We start from the raw sequence: 19261 nt of genomic DNA on the forward strand, positions 1-19261 counted from the left end.
GTTCAGTGGGCCTTTCTATACATGGTGGCAGCCCCGCCGACTGCCACATATACAGCAGGAGTGGAGGCCACTGGTGCTCCTCTGTCAGTCGGTCACACCACCATGAGTTCTGTTTACAGACCTGCATACCTCACTTGCTCTTCTTGCCGAATGACTCCTACATCGTGTTTTTCTTCCTGAGGGAAGACGGTATACTGTACATGCGTGGCCCACACACAGTTTTGTTCTGTACACTATGCGGCATGGGTATTTCTAAAACAACATGCAATGGTGGAAAATGTTATTCTTACGTAAAACTCCTATGATCTCCACTGAGTTGGTAGTGCAATTATAATACTGCTGGGGATTAAACGGTTCTCATTTTGGACTCTTGTACAGTACCAGTCGAAAGTTTGGACACCTACTCATTCAAGGGTTTTTCTTAATTTTTACTATTTTCTACATTTTAGAATAATAGTGAAGATATCAAAATTATGAAATAACACACATTGAATCATGTAGTAAACAAAAAAGTGTTTAACAAATCCAAATATATTTTATATTTCAAACTAGCGACTGCCTTGATGACAGCTTTGCACACTCTTGGCATTCTCTCAACCAACTTCACCCGGAATGCATTTCATTTAACAGATGTGCCTTGTTAAAAGTGTGGAATTTCTTTCCTTAATGCGTTTGAGCCAATCAGTTGTGTTGTGACAAGGTAGGGGTGGTATACAGAACATAGCCCTATTTGGTATTATACCAAGTACAAATATGTATTTTATTTAACTAGGCAAGTCAGTTAAAAGATTTAACCTACATAGACGAGGACATGTAAACAAACAGCTTCTTGACTGATTCTGAAGAGTTGGTCAACAAAATCACAGAATACTCCTTCAAAACAAGGTTGTGTTCATTTGGCACCATACAGAAGGAAACATTCTGAAATAGGGAGAGAATTCCTTGGTCGAGGGCAAGGCATTTTAGTTTTCAGTTGCAAAATATTTACTGTTGCATGTCCCCAATGAACATGACCCTGGACTTGTTCACCACACACATTCCATGGGTATCCCACTGGAATCAAGCCATGCTGCTCCCCATGAATCAAGACCATGGGACGTAACCAGAGAGGATTCTACTGTCTGTTCAGGGCCGGCCAAGCAGGCGACAATTTACAGCTCTTGACAGCCCCTACATTTTAACTGCTCCCAAGAATATCAGCCTTATGGAGTGGCCTGTGGCAATAGTACTGGCACCTACACAAGCACAAGACAGTTTTTACAATGCGGCACACTTATTTCTTTGTCTACGACCTTGTGTTTGAACAGTGTATAGGTTAGTCCCTGTTGACCTCTTATGTCCCCTACCATGCTGGTCATTTTGTCAGCAGGATCACGTTTACTGTAAGTGTGAAAGTGGTATTGCGGTTAGCCTTCTGTTAATGGTGGGAGAGAACATAACCAGAAGATGATGTGCTGTGTCCTCTACTGAAACCTTTTGGGTGGATGGGTCTCTACAGAGGAAAGGAACTCTTGGCAAAATAGACTCGCACATCAGAGTTGTGTGTAGGGACAAGCACTGGAAAGTGGCACAAGCTGGAGTGTGATTGTGCAAAGTAAAAAAATTTGTCATTGTGGTTTCCCGAGGATATGGCCCCACCATCCTCACAGCGGCAGTATACTCTTCTGAACTATGTTCAAAACAGTTCATAGGGGAGGAGCTTGTTGTTTCTCTCACTTTCACCTGCCAACCATTGAAACGGTGGGGTTACGCAACACACGTTGCTCTGTCTTTATTTGAAGTAATAACCATCATATGTCATCAAAAGAAATGCATTGCATTCACTACAATGTCTAGATATGGCTGTACAAGGACGAAGGAGCATCCAACTCTAACGGTAGTTGTGAGGTTCACTTGAATGGTACATATTGTTACATTAAAGACGTTTGTTATTGTGTCCTTTTTTTGTCCTTCATGTTTTTTCCAGGCCCTTCATTCAGCTGGTGTAGTCTCAGTTTCTGTCACTACTACTACACCATATGTTTGTGTGTGCGTGGCAGTGTGTGCATTTGTACATAAGCTACCTTCAACGTTATGGTGGTTAGAGTGACTGTCTCTATGGTATAAACAGTGGGCACAGACTGTCAAGGGCAATCCAATGTGTTTGTGTTTATTCATTTTTTTTGCTTGCTAGTTTGTTTGAAGCCAAAGCCATATGAAAGACCTACGTGAAATCTTGGACAACATGAAAAGACACGCTGTTTGTGTACCTCCTAAGGCAACACATTGTAGTAGTGACAGAAACTGAGATTACACCGTGCCAGAGCAAGAGTTGTTTGAATGTATGGTATCATATCTATTGGTCTAATCACATACTCAGTGTTTATATATCAAAACCCCAATCATTAGGCCTACAGTACTTTAGTGTAATTAGCTACTTCAACTATTTCGACACAATTGTTTGGTCTTGGTAGTAGACGATACCTCATTGTGTTTACAATGACACACAAAAAAACTAAACGGAATTACGAGGGAAATAAAGTTAGGCATTTCCAGTAACAGAATATCTTTACATTTGCATTACTTATTTGAAATGGAAATTGACTCAGCCCTGATTAAGGTTAAATCCGGTGTGTATCTTGGTTTCCAAAGTAACCTTTTGGTTCTAGGCTAGTTCTGCAATGTTTGCCTGTCAGGGGTTTAGCTTTCTGCCTGGCTGACCCAGCTGAGTTCTGCTGAGTAACACAAGCGGGTTAGGTTCCCAAGCACCTGTCACGCTTGGAGGAGCTCATCACTAATCAATAAGATTGTTGCCTTGAATACCCTCATCTATATCCATTGTGTTGAGAGACTAGCTTTTACCAAGGTAGGTGCGGTTTGTTACCATGGTAAAAACAGAGATGTATGTATGTTTGCCCATATTCTAGAGTTCTGATATGTCCAAGGATGGCGTGTTAGTGTAACATTAGCACCTTTGCTCCCTAGTGACTGTACTTTCCAAGATTTCTCAGTCAGGTCAAGTGCACAGACTCACACGTGCCGCAGTTAGTCTCGCAGCTAATTCTCTGGCTCTGAAAGGCTCTTTTCACAGGTGGCCATCCAATAAAACCACCCTCTTTGAGCCACCGCTGGTCATCCAATCAGGGCCCCGCAATTATCCAAGCGCTGGCACTGATCCAATTGGATGCTTCTTTCACCATTGAAGGGTAAGCCGGTCCTGGTAGCATGCGGGATAACCGGATGGGCTTATCCGATTTTATCCTTCTCATTCTACGTCATCACCCCCAGGTCACCAAGTTCTGACCCTGTCCTTCAGGTGACACCGCATGGCGCAGGTTACCGCCCCACTGCCAAATCGAGCCAGGTGAAAGTAGAGGATGGAAGAGGAGGTACTTATAGGACCAGTGCTAGACTTTGCTTTAATCCAGAGTCGGAAAGATTAGAACGCAGTAAGTAAAAAAGAGGATTTGACCAATGAGAACGAAGAGGGTGCACATGTCACAACTTCCCATGGTGTCACACCAGACTGGGGGAGAGCTGATCAGAAGGAGAGAGGAAGAGGACAACAGGAGTATTACAGCAAGGTGATCCCTATGAATTGTGCCCAAACCTACGTTTACTGGCGCCATAGTGTAGATTCATGCTTCTCTGGTCTGTTGATGAATCTGTTCTTCCCTAATCTAGCGGCAGGAATAGGGAAAACAGGTTAAAACCGCCGTTATTGTCCGCCGGACCATTACTACCCTTTTCCGAGCCTCGTAAGAATCAATTTAATGAGGCTCTTATTTATGTCCTAAAGGACTGACATACTATTGCAGTTCTGTGGCTGTGAACTATGAATTCAGCTTTCAGCCATTCCTATAGGAAGGGAGTATTACAGGGTAACCGAGAGCCATTACTCTGCCTGAACTCCTGACCTCTTAGTTATGAGCCCTACATCCCACATCTCAGGCCACAGGCTGACTCGAATCTCTAGCACGGCGCTTGAAATATGAGGTCTTCCACTTTAGCCACATCAATGTTATCACCGTATGGCCCCGGAGCAACAGCTCCAAATGACACCAGTCAATTTTGTGCCGTTAATTGTTTGATCCTCTGTCTAACTGTGAGGAAAGAAACTGGTGGGTATTGTCTTTTTTTATATGGTGAATAAAATCTAAGTGTTTACAGAGAGCTACTTGCTTGTCAAGAGGCATCAGTCTCATGTCCATATCAACTTCAAGTTTTGCTGTCTCTTATGTCATGGCTTCAAAAAAGATCCATCTGAAGTGAAGTTTTGTGTGGCTGACAAAAAAGTATCTCTTGTTTGGTATATTTGGCTCAGCCAATTTCTTTTCAGTCTTGTGATTGGTTGAAAACAAAACAGAAAACCGTGACCTCTGCTGTTTTATGAACATAGCCACTGGTGATTAACACAGGTTCCCTCCTACTTTACCTCTCTTACTCTGTGAAATAAACTAATTTAAGTGTAATAAACAAATCTAAATCTAGGATTTATCAGGTTCTCGCGAAAGCCATCAAGCCACAGTTGGACTATGTTTATGTCCTGTAATCAGTTTATGCTGATAGGGGAGCATATGTGGTCTTTTCTTGCTGAGGCTGACCCTTTTTTCCTCCGCTAATTCGGTGTGGCGTGTCTCCTGACTCCCACAAGACTCCCACCCTACAAAACACTTCCTGTTTCACCCACAGAACAGAACAAGCTATTCGACAGTGTTTCCAGTCCGGATGGACCCTGACTGTGGGAGGGTCTGCATTAGACTTCCTCTGTTTGTTCGTTTTACAGCTATCGCTTCCTCACAACTTCCTCTGAAATGGGCTTGCTACCCTGAGACTACATGCTTTTATTATTTCAACAAACAAAGAGGATATTAGTGTTTCACTCTTACAAAGGTGTCAGTAAATATGAAATATATTTCTAATCAAATGCCTCGTTGTAATAAACTGGGCATATGACGTAAAACCGGCTCCACACTTTCCCTTTTATCGGTTTTTCATGTTCTGTTTTGGATATCTAATAACAAATGTATTTTCTTTCACTGTTATTATATTACTCTGTTGTACTGATCCAGTATCTTACTTACTATATTTTCAACATCAAAGGTTATGTTCTTTATGGAGGAGTCACTGATCCAATGAAGCCCTTGTCCCCCAGTTCTCATGACCTTTAAACTTCCTGGATTCAACCAATTACTGTATGCTCTAAACAGTCTGCCATGGGAACAGCCTGTGGCCTAGGGCAGCTAACGCAAGAGACACTTTGTTGAAGCCCTACCAGCTGTCAACACTTCCTATGTGGGTGCATGTGGGCCCTCGATAGGACTTGATGGCAGTGTACTTCCACAAGAGCAGCAGATCACTGAACTCTAACGCTTATGAATGAGGAAGTTAATGCTGACGTTATCGCTACCTATAAGGCATAGACCTATCAGGGCACTACATTATATATAATCTATAGTGCTGTGTATTGCGTAGTCATTCGAACTCATTGGCATATAGTACATTTTTGTGGTGGATCTGGACATTTCACATTGCTGTAGGGGTTATGAATGTTATGTAATGGATGTAGGACTAAGCTAAAGGAACATTACATGTCATCTTTAATAGGAAATGACTGGAAGTACAATGATATCGACAGAATCGTAACTGTACTTTGAAGGGCAGACCTCTGAAGATTGATGTGCCGTTGTCTTTTGAAGGGTTGTTGCATTGCAAAGTGAAGCACACTCCATCTTATCCAAACTCAAAAGCAGTTTACAGCCATTGGTATCAGAGAGCCTATGCAATATCCATGACCACAAAGCAGGCCATAGCCATTTAAATTATTTTGGATGAGAACATAGAGAAACGAAACAACAATATGCTGAAATCTAGTATTTAGCCATAACACAGTATGATACTCGGAACAAGCCAAGGTCAGTAGTGTGTGGCTAAAGTGATTGGTTTTCTTCCATCCTTTGGGAGGATTCCAGTTTTTCTTCTGATGTCCTTCCATACAGAACAAAGACTCAGCAGCTGCATCTTAGCAGCATCCACCTGGACAAATCTGTATCCTTCTGCATCCTGAAACACCTGTAATGTAATACAATCATTAAAACAAATTGAAGTATAGTCTACCCCTTTTCTGTCTACTTGTTTCCTCAAATGGCTCCTTCAAGACCTATACCTCCTTTAATTACACTTGTGCAGAACAGAGGCATGGGACTCCCTGGTCTGTTTCTCTGGCATCCAGCCTAAACTCTTCATGCTCTGTATCCTCTTTATTCCTTTCATTAAAGCTTCTCTCTAAGAGGGCCAATCTGTGATATATCGTCATTCGGTTCCTTTGCCAAGCCCATGTCAACAAGTTGACACTGAGGCAGCGCAACCCCAACCCATGGTGAGATGGTGGGGACATCCATGCTCCGTATTGCCACACCCAGCAGAGCTCAACAGGCCGTGATTGATGCTATTATTAGCCTAGGGTAGAGGGACCGTGTTATGGTATAGTGAGAAGGGCATTTCCTTGCAAGGCATTGCATCTGCATCGTTACAGTGCACGTTTAGTGGTAATGGAACTCTCTGGCACATGCAATGCTGTTTAGAGCTTAAAGATGTCCATTGAAGTTTTACTGTTGAAAAACGATATCCCATGTATAAATACAGTAAAGTACGCACATTAAAGGGTAAAGAAAATATGTTTTTGAGCAAATTAGTTTTTTTAGACACAGCTGCAAACTTCAAGGAGTTGATCTCATGGGTATATCTTCCACTTTTTGCTGTCATGAGGATACCTGGACCACCTATTGAGATGGGCCTTTTGTTAAGTAAATCAGGTTTTATTTAATTTTTTTATTTCACCTTTATTTAACCAGGTAGGCAAGTTGAGAACAAGTTCTCATTTACAATTGCGACCTGGACAAGATAAAGCAAAGCAGTTCGACACATACAACAACACAGAGTTACAAATGGAGTAAAACAAACATACAGTCAATAATACAGTAGAAACAAGTCTATATACGATGTGAGAAAATGAGGTGAGAAGGGAGGTAAAGGCAAAAAGGCCATGGTGGCAAAGTAAATAAAATATAGCAAGTAAAACACTGGAATGGTAGATTTGCAGTGGAAGAATGTGCAAAGTAGAAATAAAAATAATGTGGTGCAAATGAGCAAAATAAATACAGTAGGGAAAGAAGTAGTTAGTACACTACTTCCGGCGCCGACAGAGATGGCCGCCTCGCTTCGCGTTCCTAGGAAACTATGCAGTTTTTTGTTTTTTTTACGTGTTATTTCTTACATTAGTACCCCAGGTCATCTTAGGTTTCATTACATACAGCCGAGAAGAACTACTGTACATAAGATCAGCGTCAACTCACCATCAGTACGACCAAGAATATGTTTTTCGCGACGCGGATCCTGTGTTCTGCCTTACAAACAGGACAACGGAATGGATCGCATGCAGCGACCCAAAACAACGACTGCGAAAAAGAGGGAAACGTGGCGGTCTTCTGGTCAGACTACGGAGACGGGCACATCGTGCCCCACTTCCTAGCATTCTTCTTGCCAATGTCCAGTCTCTTGACAACAAGGTTGATGAAATCCGAGCAAGGGTAGCATTCCAGAGGGACATCAGAGACTGTAACGTTCTGTGCTTCACGGAAACATGGCTCACTGGAGAGACGCTATCCGAAGCGGTGCAGCCAACGGGTTTCTCCACGCATCGCGCCGACAGAAACAAACACCTTTCTGGTAAGAAGAGGGGTGGGGGTGTATGCCTTATGGCTAACGAGGCATGGTGCGATGAAAGAAACATACAGGAACTCAAATCCTTCTGTTCACCTGATTTAGAATTCCTCACAATCAAATGTAGACCGCATTATCTACCAAGAGAATTCTCTTCGATTATAATCACAGCCGTATATATCCCCCCCCAAGCAGACACATCGATGGCTCTGAACGAACTTTTTTTAACTCTTTGCAAACTGGAAACCATTTATCCGGAGGCTGCATTCATCGTTGGGGATTTTAACAAGGCTAATCTGAAAACAAGACTCCCTAAATTTTATCAGCATATCGATTGCGCAACCAGGGGCGGAAAAACCTTGGATCACTGTTACTCTAACTTCCGCGACGCATATAAGGCCCTGCCCCGCCCCCCTTTCGGAAAAGCTGACCACGACTCCATTTTGCTGATACCTGCCTACAGACAAAAGCTAAAAAAAGAAGCTCCCACGCTGAGGTCTGTCCAACGCTGGTCCGACCAAGTTGACTCCACACTCCAAGACTGCTTCCATCACGTGGACTGGGACATGTTTCGTATTGCGTCAAATAACAACATTGACGAATACGCTGATTCGGTGTGCGAGTTCATTAGAACGTGCGTTGAAGATGTCATTCCCATAGCAACGATTAAAACATTCTCTAACCAGAAACCTTGGATTGATGGCAGCATTCGCGTGAAACTGAAAGCGCGAACCACTGCTTTCAATCAGGGCAAGGTGTCTGGTAACATGACTGAATACAAACAATGCAGCTATTCCCTCCGTAAGGCTATCAAACAAGCTAAGCGTCAGTACAGAGACAAAGTAGAATCCCAATTCAACGGCTCAGACACAAGAGGCATGTGGCAGGGTCTACAGTCAATCACGGACTACAGGAAGAAATCCAGCCCAGTCACGGACCAGGATGTCTTGCTCCCAGGCAGACTAAATAACTTTTTTGCCCGCGTTGAGGACAATACAGTGCCACTGTCAATGCCTGCAACGGAAAAATGCGGTCTCTCCTTCACTGCAGCCGAGGTGAGTAAAACATTTAAACGTGTTAATCCTCGCAAGGCTGCAGGCCCAGACGGCATCCCCAGCCGCGCCCTCAGAGCATGCGCAGACCAGCTGGCTGGTGTGTTTACGGACATATTCAATCAATCCCTATACCAGTCTGCTGTTCCCACATGCTTCAAGAGGGCCACCATCGTTCCTGTTCCCAAGAAAGCTAAGGTAACTGAGCTAAACGACTACCGCCCCGTAGCACTCACTTCCGTCATCATGAAGTGCTTTGAGAGACTAGTCAAGGACCATATCACCTCCACCCTACCTGACACCCTAGACCCACTCCAATTTGCTTACCGCTCTAACCTCTTGAAACTCCCCATCCCGGATCCGGGATTGTGACTAAGCCTCAGGCTCATTAGCATAACGCAACGTTAACGATTTCTGAAAATCGCAAATAAAATTAAAATAATGCGTTTGCTCTCAAGCTTAGCCTTTTCTTAACAACACTGTCATCTCAGATTTTCAAAATATGCTTTTGAACCATAGAAATTGACTAATTTGTGTAAGAGTATGCAAAGCTAGCATAGCATTTTGTGTAGCATGTAGCACGCAACATTTTCACAAAAGCCAGATAACCAAATAAATAAAATCATTTACCTTTGAAGAGCTTCTGATGTTTTCAATGAGGAGACTCCCAGCCACATACCAGATGCGCAGTGTTTCCTGAAAGCGTCTGTGTGTAGGAGAAATCGTTCCGTTTTCTACATTGCGCCTGGCTACTGAAACGAACCGAAAATGCAGTCACCTACAACGTGAAACTTTTTCCGGATTAACTACATAATATCGACCGAAACATGGCAAACGTTGTTTGGAATCAATCCTCAAGGTGTTTTTTCACATATCTCTTCATTGACATGCAGTTCGTGGAAGCTTGCTTCTCTCTCTGTGCCCCATGGAAAAATACTGGCAGGTGACTTTTGCGCACCAATTTCGGCGCAGGACACCGGGCGGACACGTGGTAAATGTGGTCTCTTATGGTCAATCTTCCAATGATCTGCCTACAAATACGTCACAATGCTGCAGACACCTTGGGGAAACGACAGAAAGGGCAGACTCATTCCTCTTGCGTTCACAGCCATATAAGGAGATCATGAAAGACAGAGCCTCAAAAATCCTTGTCATTTCCTGGATGCCAAGTCATCTTGGTTTTGCCTGTAGCTCACGTTAAAGGGCACGCACAGAGAAGATATTTGTATTTCTGGACACGTCAGAGTGTTTTCTTTCGAACAGTAGCAATTATATGCATAGTCGAGCATCTTTTTGTGACAAAATATCTTGTTTAAAACGGGAACGTTTTTCTTCCAAAAATGAAATAGCGCCACCATAGGTGTAAGAGGCTAACAGGTCCCCAGACGATGCAATCTCAACCACACTGCACACTGCCCTAACCCATCTGGACAAGAGGAATACCTATCTGAGAATGCTGTTCATCGACTACAGCTCGGCATTCAACACCATAGTACCCTCCAAGCTCGTCATCAAGCTCGAGACCCTGGGTCTCGACCCCGCCCTGTGCAACTGGGTACTGGACTTCCTGACGGGCCGCCCCCAGGTGGTGAGGGTAGGTACAACATCTCCTCCCCGCTGATCCTCAACACTGGGGCCCCACAAGGGTGCGTTCTGAGCCCTCTCCTGTACTCCCTGTTCACCCACGACTGCGTGGCCACGCACGCCTCCAACTCAATCATCAAGTTTGCGGACGACACAACAGTGGTAGGCTTGATTACCAACAACGACGAGACGGCCTACAGGGAGGAGGTGAGGGCCCTCGGAGTGTGGTGTCAGGAAAATAACCTCACACTCAACGTCAACAAAACTAAGGAGATGATTGTGGACTTCAGGAAACAGCAGAGGGAACACCCCCCTAACCACATCGATGGAACAGTAGTGGAGAGAGTAGCAAGTTTTAAGTTCCTCGGCATACCCATCACAGACAAACTGAATTGGTCCACTCACACAGACAGCATCGTGAAGAAGGCGCAGCAGCACCTCTTCAACCTCAGGAGGCTGAAGAAATTCGGCTTGTCACCAAAAGCACTCACAAACTTCTACAGATGCACAATCGAGAGCATCCTGGCGGGCTGTATCACCGCTTGGTACGGCAACTGCTCCGCCCTCAACCGTAAGGCTCTCCAGAGGGTAGTGAGGTCTGCACAACGCATCATCGTGGGCAAACTACCTGCCCTCCAGGACACCTACACCACCCGATGTTACAGGAAGGCCATAAAGATCATCAAGGACATCAACCACCTGAGCCACTGCCTGTTCACCCCGCTATCATCCAGAAGGCGAGGTCAGTACATGTGCATCAAAGCTGGGACCGAGAGACTGAAAAACAGCTTCTATCTCAAGGCCATCAGACTGTTAAACAGCCACCACTAACATTGAGTGGCTGCTGCCAACACACTGACACTGACTCAACTCCAGCCACTTTAATTTTGGGAATTGATGGGAAATGATGTAAATATATCACTAGCCACTTTAAACAATGCTACCTTCTATAATGTTACATACCCTACATTATTCATCTCATATGCATACGTATATACTGTACTCTATATCATCGACTGCATCCTTATGTAACACATGTATCACTAGCCACTTTAACTATGCCACTTTGTTTACATACTCATCTCACATGTATATACTGTACTCTACCATCTACTGTATCTTGCCTATGCTGCTCTGTACCATCACTCATTCATATATCCTTATGTACATATTCTTTATCCCCTTACACTGTGTATAAGACAGTAGTTTAGGAATTGTTAGTTAGATTACTTGTTGGTTATTACTGCATTGTCGGAACTAGAAGCACAAGCATTTCGCTACACTCGCATTGACATCTGCTAACCATGTGTATGTGACAAATAAATTTGATTTGATTTAGTTGTTTGGGCTTTTTTGTTATTATAGATGGGCTATGTACAGGTGCAGTAATCTGTGAGCTGCTCTGACAGCTGGTGCTTAAAGCAAGTGAGGGAGATAAGTGTTTCCAGTTTCAGAGATTTTTGTAATTCATTCCAGTCATTGGCAGCAGAGAACTGAAAGGAGAGGCGGCCAAAGAAAGAATTGGTTTTGGGGGTGACCAGAGACATATACTTGCTGGAGCGCGTGCTACAGGTGGGTGATGCTATGGTGACCGGCGAGCTGAGATAAGGATCCTTTACCTAGCAGGATCTTGTAGATGACATGGAGCCAGTGGGTTTGGCGATGAGTATGAAGCGAGGACCAGCCAACGAGAGCATACAGGTCGCAATGGTGGGTAGTATATGGGGCTTTGGTGACAAAACGGATGGCACTGTGATAGACTGCATCCAATTTGTTGAGTAGGGTATTGGAGGCTATTTTGTAAATGACATCGCCGAAGTCGAGGATTCGTAGGATGGTCAGTTTTACAAGGGTATGTTTGGCAGCATGAGTGAAGGATGCTTTGTTGCGAAATAGGAAGCCAATTCTAGATTTAACTTTGGATTGGAGATGTTTGATGTGGGTCTGGAAGGAGAGTTTACAGTCTAACCAGACACCTAGGTATTTGTAGTTGTCCACGTATTCTAAGTCAGAGCCGTCCAGAGTAGTGATGTTGGACAGGCGGGCAGGTGCAGGCAGCGATCGGTTGAAGAGCATGCATTTAGTTTTACTTGTATTTAAGAGCAATTGGAGGCCACAGAAGGAGCGTTGTATGGCATTGAAGCTTGCCTGGATGGTTGTTAACACAGTGTCCAAAGAAGGGCTTGAAGTATACAGAATAGTGTCGTCTGCGTAGAGGTGGATCAGAGACTCACCAGCAGCAAGAGTGACATCATTGATGTATACAGAGAAGAGATTCGGTCCAAGAATTGAACCCTGTGGCACCCCATAGAGACTGCCAGAGGTCCGGACAACAGACCCTCCGATTTGACACACTGAACTCTATCAGAGTAGTAATTGGTGAACCATGCGAGGTTTAGGTGATAAATTAGCTGAAAAAGAGACTGGAGTATGACTTTAAAGGGGTAGTTTACTCAAATCAATGTTTGTCAGACATCTAGAGATCTTTTAATGTGGTGTATTTCCAGGATCTCTCTATTTTCTAAGTCCTCTATTATGGAGATCCATCTACCGGTATGTGACTCAATCCCAAATGAATGGAAAAGGCCATTGAAATGCAGTTGCATTACAGTTGACTTGCGTGTTTTGCAACCCTATTAAACAATCAAGCAATACAGTGAGTCATTATCAGATACCTAGTGTGGAGCAGCACTTTGCGAGGGGAGTTAACCTCGTGGTGTCTCTTGTTTTGTTCTCTTTCGCCTGGTATGCTGAAGCTTCAGGTAAACAGCACATTCCGATCCCTCGCAGAGTGTGGGATGGATGTGTTTGCTCAGCCTCACTCTGCGTGCCTCTGCATGTCCACAAACACACATGTGCACTCATACACCACATGCACGCACAACGCACACACACACACACACTCTTTCCCTTTCTGTGTACATTCGTTAACGATCTTTCCCGTGACGTTTTGATTCTATCTTCTAATTGTCTTAAATGAGAACCAAGTGTTTTTCACACATTTGCACAGTCTGAATACAGAATATTCAGGTCATTGATAGGCTTACTGTATGTATACTGTATTTTACTGTGCAGAGCAGTGGACTTTACTCTTTCTGTCATGCCCTGGCCATAGAGGGGCTTTTATTCTCTATTTTGGTTAGGCCAGGGTGTGACTAGGGTCTGCATTCTAGTTTCTTTATTTCTATGTTTTGGCTTGGTATGGTTCTCAATCAAGGACAGCTGTCTATTGTTGTCTCTGATTGGGAATCATACCGAGGCAGCCTTTTTCCCACTTGTGTTTTGTGGGTAGTTGTTTTCTGTATAGTTTATGCACCTTACAGAACTGTTTCGGTTTTCCCTCTTGTTTATTTTGTTCAAGTGTTTTGTGACCAAATAAAATCATGAACACTTACCACGCTGCACTTTGGTCCGATCCTCATTACGATGAGAGCTGTGACACTTTCATTACTATGATCCAGAAAATGGGTGATAATAGCCGGTTAATCCCAGACTTGGATTAAGCCTAGTCTAGTTTAGTCCTGGACTAAAAAACATATCTAGAAATTCTCCAATTAACTTTTTAGTCCAGGACTAGGCTTAATCTGTGTCCGTTCGAAACTGTCCCTAAAGAGTTTAACCTGGCATGTAGCTACAGATTATGTCTGTGTGTTGTGGGCGGAATAGCAGGTACTTTCTCTTCTTTCAGCAGAGAGCATGTACATGACCCCATTTGAGACATGTGACCACAGTATCTCAAATTCCACCAGCCCACATCCTGCTTATATCTTTCACCAGTCCTTGTGTTGTGTTTTGTCTTTTACAGTTTTTCTGTGTTAGCTGATCAAATTGATTTTACGCAGCCTGTGTCTCATGTCCATGTGTAAATCAGTACAGGCCTTGACCATGAAAGTACCTTCTATCTGCGGTAAACAAAGAAGACGTCAAAGAAGACATTAGTTTAGTGCTCCGGGAAGTAGTGGTTCAAAACATGCAAATGTAAGGTAAATGTGGATGACGTGAAAGAGATGTCACTAGATTTGTTGAAACAATATGCTATGTTAACTTTAGTAGCGTATGCAGACTTGTTTATGTAACTATTTAACTGTATTATTTCCACACCCCTTCAGAGTGAAAAGAGACATGTGGTCAAGGGATTCCTCACCCTCATGACTTGAGTGAACATCTTGTCTCCCTCTTCATTAAACTCCATTTTGCCATGGAAGGTCACACAGAATAGAAAAAAAACTTGACCGTCTAAATTCAACCTAACAGTCTGATAATTTGTTTTTCATGTGTTCCCTTCTAGATTAAGCTCTCTCCTGTTTAAACAGAAGACTCATAGCAAAACAGTCTAGGCCGGGATTCAATCAAAGATCACTTCCTTGATGTTCACAGAGACCGGATTCACATTGAGAGAACGCTCTGGATATCGCTCAAGCGTAAAATACCTTGAAGTGCACTTTTGAATCCCAGCCTAAGGAGGAGTCAAATCTTAACTGGTGCGTTTGGAGTAATTATTTAACACTTTATGCTTCAGAATTGACTACAGTGGGTACAGTCAAATAAATGGGCAATGGCATAGTTTGGGTTTCAGACGAGTTCCGTGTTATGTCATAGATAGGTTGGTTGTTTAGCACATCTAAAAACCGACAGGGTTGGCTTAGATTGTTTACAACATATATTACTGAAAACATAAATAAGTTTGCACGATGAGCACTTGTCTCTCAAATACATTGTTACAGTTGTTGGTTAGCTAGCGAATTTTTGCCATATATGTGACATCAGTTAAAACACCTCAGTCAAGACATGGTATCAACAACAAGATAGTCTAGCTGAAACAAGCCACCTATGATTCCCCACATGGCAGCTTCTTGTCATTGTTGCTAGCTATTTTCCCATCCAGAATCACAACAACACATGGCCTTCTGCCCCATTAAAAAGCGCACATTGTTTTCATGACGTTGTCAGCTAACCTGTCTAGGAAGAGCATAGGCTAGAAAACTCAGCCCATTTAACTGACACGTGTGCCCACTCAATCATGGAAGATGTAGGTCAGTGACTGAGTTATGTGGACACCACCAATATACCTTCTACCCAGGGGAGATAGGGAGATTGGAGTGGGGCCCAGGGGTGTAGTGCCATAAGAGTGTGGGAACAGGGATTGATGTAGCAAAATTCACTGGGAACCAGATAAACCAGTGTTTCACATGTACTGTAGCAAAATTCAATGGGAACCAGATAAACCAGTGTTTCACAAGAATGAAAGAAATGGGAAGAAATATTTAGTAACCTTTTAGTAGTGCACATTGAGTGGAGGGGGAAGAGACATTTCTAGCACACCTTGTTCTTCAGGTCCAGTCCATTTGAAGTTGGGCTCCAACGTAGGAATCGGGAGCTCACTCTTAAAACAAAGTTAGTCAGTCATTAGTGGTATGAGGGAGGCCCTGGAGAAAGCCTCTCTTCTAAAAAAAGTACTGTCTCAAGACCAGAGCCTGAACTGAACTGGCAGCAGGGGATGCTTACATGCAATCCTCGCATGGCAGCCGCATGCACATGCCATTCAGCCAATCAGAGAGCGAGTGATAGCGCCTGTCGGCCAATGGGGGTTCTCATTTTTGTTGAGGATAAGCAGAGAGGAAAAGACTGAGTTCACCTCAAGCGAGGGCCTGTTGTACCATAGCAAATGTTCTGAAGGTCATAAACATTATCTCACCTCATAGAGTATGTGATGAGTTTATTTGATACAGGCTATTAGATTCTTCTAAAACAATATAACCTTCACATGTTTAAATCCACTTTTAACCTGTGATATATTCACGTTTTAGCCCATTTATCACCATCAATTCCGTATACATTTCAATTAGTAATTCCCCATTTAATCAGTGTAGTTTGTACACACATCTGCTTTGACTTTGATCATCCCTGCCGTGAGATCCTCTACTGCTGTCAGATCAGCTCTTCTTTCTAAGCATTTACACAATGACCTAATCCGTTTCCTATTTCAGAGTCAGACTGGGCTATACTGGGAATGAAAGGATCCATGCTTGCATAAGAGAAAGACAGTTACCCTATACTGGCGCCGCTGTGACTAGTTATCTAATGCCTGTGTCAACTTAGTTAATGAAACAAAATGTTGGCCAAGTTAGCATTCACCTATCCATTAAATATCTTGTGTGTCATGTAGTCTACATACAGTAGGACTACCTCACTCATTTGTCAGGCAAATTGTTATAGGTGAAAAAGGTGTGAGGGGTAGTCTCGGGTCTGTATTTAGTCAAACTTGTCAAAAAGGACTGTGATGTAATGTAAAGCCAGCACGCCAAGTAAGCCTTTGCATTTATCCGGACATGCTCTCTCTTGGGAACATGAAAGAGAAAGGCACAGAAAGGAAGACTGCAAAGTTTTATGAGAGATTTTAAATCAAATCAAATCAAATCAAATTTTATTTGTCACATACACATGGTTAGCAGATGTTAATGCGAGTGTAGCGAAATGCTTGTGCTTCTAGTTCCGACAATGCAGTAATAACCAACAAGTAATCTAACTAACAATTCCTAATCTACTGTCTTATACACAGTGTAAGGGGATAAAGAATATGTACATAAGGATATATGAGTGAGTGATGGTACAGAGCAGCATAGGCAAGATACAGTAGATGGTATCGAGTACAGTATATACATGTGAGATGAGTATGTAAACAAAGTGGCATAGTTAAAGTGGCTAGTGATACATGTATTACATAAGGATGCAGTCGATGATATAGAGTACAGTATATAGGTATGCATATGAGATGAATAATGTAGGGTAAGTAACATTATATAAGGTAGCATTGTTTAAAGTGGCTAGTGATATATTTACAACATTTCCCATCAATTCCCATTATTAAAGTGGCTGGAGTTGAGTCAGTGTCAGTGTGTAGGCAGCAGCCACTCAATGTTAGTGGTGGCTGTTTAACAGTCTGATGGCCTTGAGATAGAAGCTGTTTTTCAGTCTCTCGGTCCCAGCTTTGATGCACCTGTACTGACCTCGCCTTCTGGATGATAGCGGGGTGAACAGGCAGTGGCTCGGGTGGAAGATGTCCTTGATGATCTTTATGGCCTTCCTGTAACATCGGGTGGTGTAGGTGTCCTGGAGGGCAGGTAGTTTGCCCCCAATGATGCGTTGTGCAGACCTCACTACCCTCTGGAGAGCCTTACGGTTGAGGGCGGAGCAGTTGCCGTACCAGGCGGTGATACAGCCCGCCAGGATGCTCTCGATTGTGCCTCTGTAGAAGTTTGTGAGTGCTTTTGGTGACAAGCCGAATTTCTTCAGCCTCCTGAGGTTGAAGAGGCGCTGCTGCGCCTTCTTCACGATGCTGTCTGTGTGAGTGGACCAATTCAGTTTGTCTGTGATGTGTATGCCGAGGAACTTAAAACTTGCTACTCTCTCCACTACTGTTCCATCGATGTGGATAGGGGGGTGTTCCCTCTGCTGTTTCCTGAAGTCCACAATCATCTCCTTAGTTTTGTTGACGTTGAGTGTGAGGTTATTTTCCTGACACCACACTCCGAGGGCCCTCACCTCCTCCCTGTAGGCCGTCTCGTCGTTGTTGGTAATCAAGCCTACCACTGTTGTGTCGTCCGCAAACTTGATGATTGAGTTGGAGGCGTGCGTGGCCACGCAGTCGTGGGTGAACAGGGAGTACAGGAGAGGGCTCAGAACGCACCCTTGTGGGGCCCCAGTGTTGAGGATCAGTGGGGAGGAGATGTTGTTACCTACCCTCACCACCTGGGGCGGCCCGTCAGGAAGTCCAGTACCCAGTTGCACAGGGCGGGGTCGAGACCCAGGGTCTCGAGCTTGATGACGAGCTTGGAGGTTACTATGGTGTTGAATGCCGAGCTGTAGTCGATGAACAGCATTCTCACATAGGTATTCCTCTTGTCCAGATGGGTTAGGGCAGTGTGCAGTGTGGTTGAGATTGCATCGTCTGTGGACCTATTTGAGCGGTAAGCAAATTGGAGTGGGTCTAGGGAGTCAGGTAGGGTGGAGGTGATATGGTCCTTGACTAGTCTCTCAAAGCACTTCATGATGACGGAAGTGAGTGCTACGGGGCGGTAGTCGTTTAGCTCAGTTACCTTAGCTTTCTTGGGAACAGGAACGATGGTGGCCCTCTTGAAGCATGTGGGAACAGCAGACTGGTATAGGGATTGATTGAATATGTCCGTAAACACACCAGCCAGCTGGTCTGCGCATGCTCTGAGGGCGCGGCTGGGGATGCCGTCTGGGCCTGCAGCCTTGCGAGGGTTAACACGTTTAAATGTTTTACTCACCTCGGCTGCAGTGAAGGAGAGACCGCATTTTTCCTTTGCAGGCAGTGTCAGTGGCACTGTATTGTCCTCAAAGCGGGCAAAAAAGTTATTTAGTCTGCCTGGGAGCAAGACATCCTGGTCCGTGACTGGGCTGGATTTCTTCCTGTAGTCCGTGATTGACTGTAGACCCTGCCACATGCCTCTTGTGTCTGAGCCGTTGAATTGGGATTCTACTTTGTCTCTGTACTGACGCTTAGCTTGTTTGATAGCCTTACGGAGGGAATAGCTGCATTGATTGTATTCAGTCATGTTACCAGACACCTTGCCCTGATTGAAAGCAGTGGTTCGTGCTTTCAGTTTCACACGAATGCTGCCATCAATCCAAGGTTTCTGGTTAGGGAATGTTTTAATCGTTGCTATGGGAACGACATCTTCAACGCACGTTCTAATGAACTCGCACACCGAATCAGCGTATTCGTCAATGTTGTTATTTGACGCAATACGAAACATGTCCCAGTCCACGTGATGGAAGCAGTCTTGGAGTGTGGAGTCAGCTTGGTCGGACCAGCGTTGGACAGACCTCAGCGTGGGAGCTTCTTTTTTAGCTTTTGTCTGTAGGCAGGTATCAGCAAAATGGAGTTGTGGTCAGCTTTT

The 19261-nt window shown here is 44.0% G+C and overlaps 1 long non-coding RNA gene across 1 annotated transcript; it reads right to left on the reverse strand.

The window, feature by feature from the left end:
• Positions 1–5561: 5561 nt before the first annotated feature.
• Positions 5562–13988, reverse strand: LOC135549068 (uncharacterized). The gene is made up of 2 exons (XR_010456927.1): positions 13733–13988; positions 5562–6051 (listed from the first exon to the last, which is right to left on the reverse strand). It is a non-coding gene; the product is annotated as an uncharacterized LOC135549068 (long non-coding RNA).
• Between the last annotated feature and the right edge of the window lie 5273 nt (positions 13989–19261).

The sequence above is a fragment of the Oncorhynchus masou genome, chromosome 12 (genome assembly GCF_036934945.1).
Source record: "Oncorhynchus masou masou isolate Uvic2021 chromosome 12, UVic_Omas_1.1, whole genome shotgun sequence".
In the NCBI taxonomy this organism is placed as follows: Eukaryota; Metazoa; Chordata; class Actinopteri; order Salmoniformes; family Salmonidae; genus Oncorhynchus; species Oncorhynchus masou.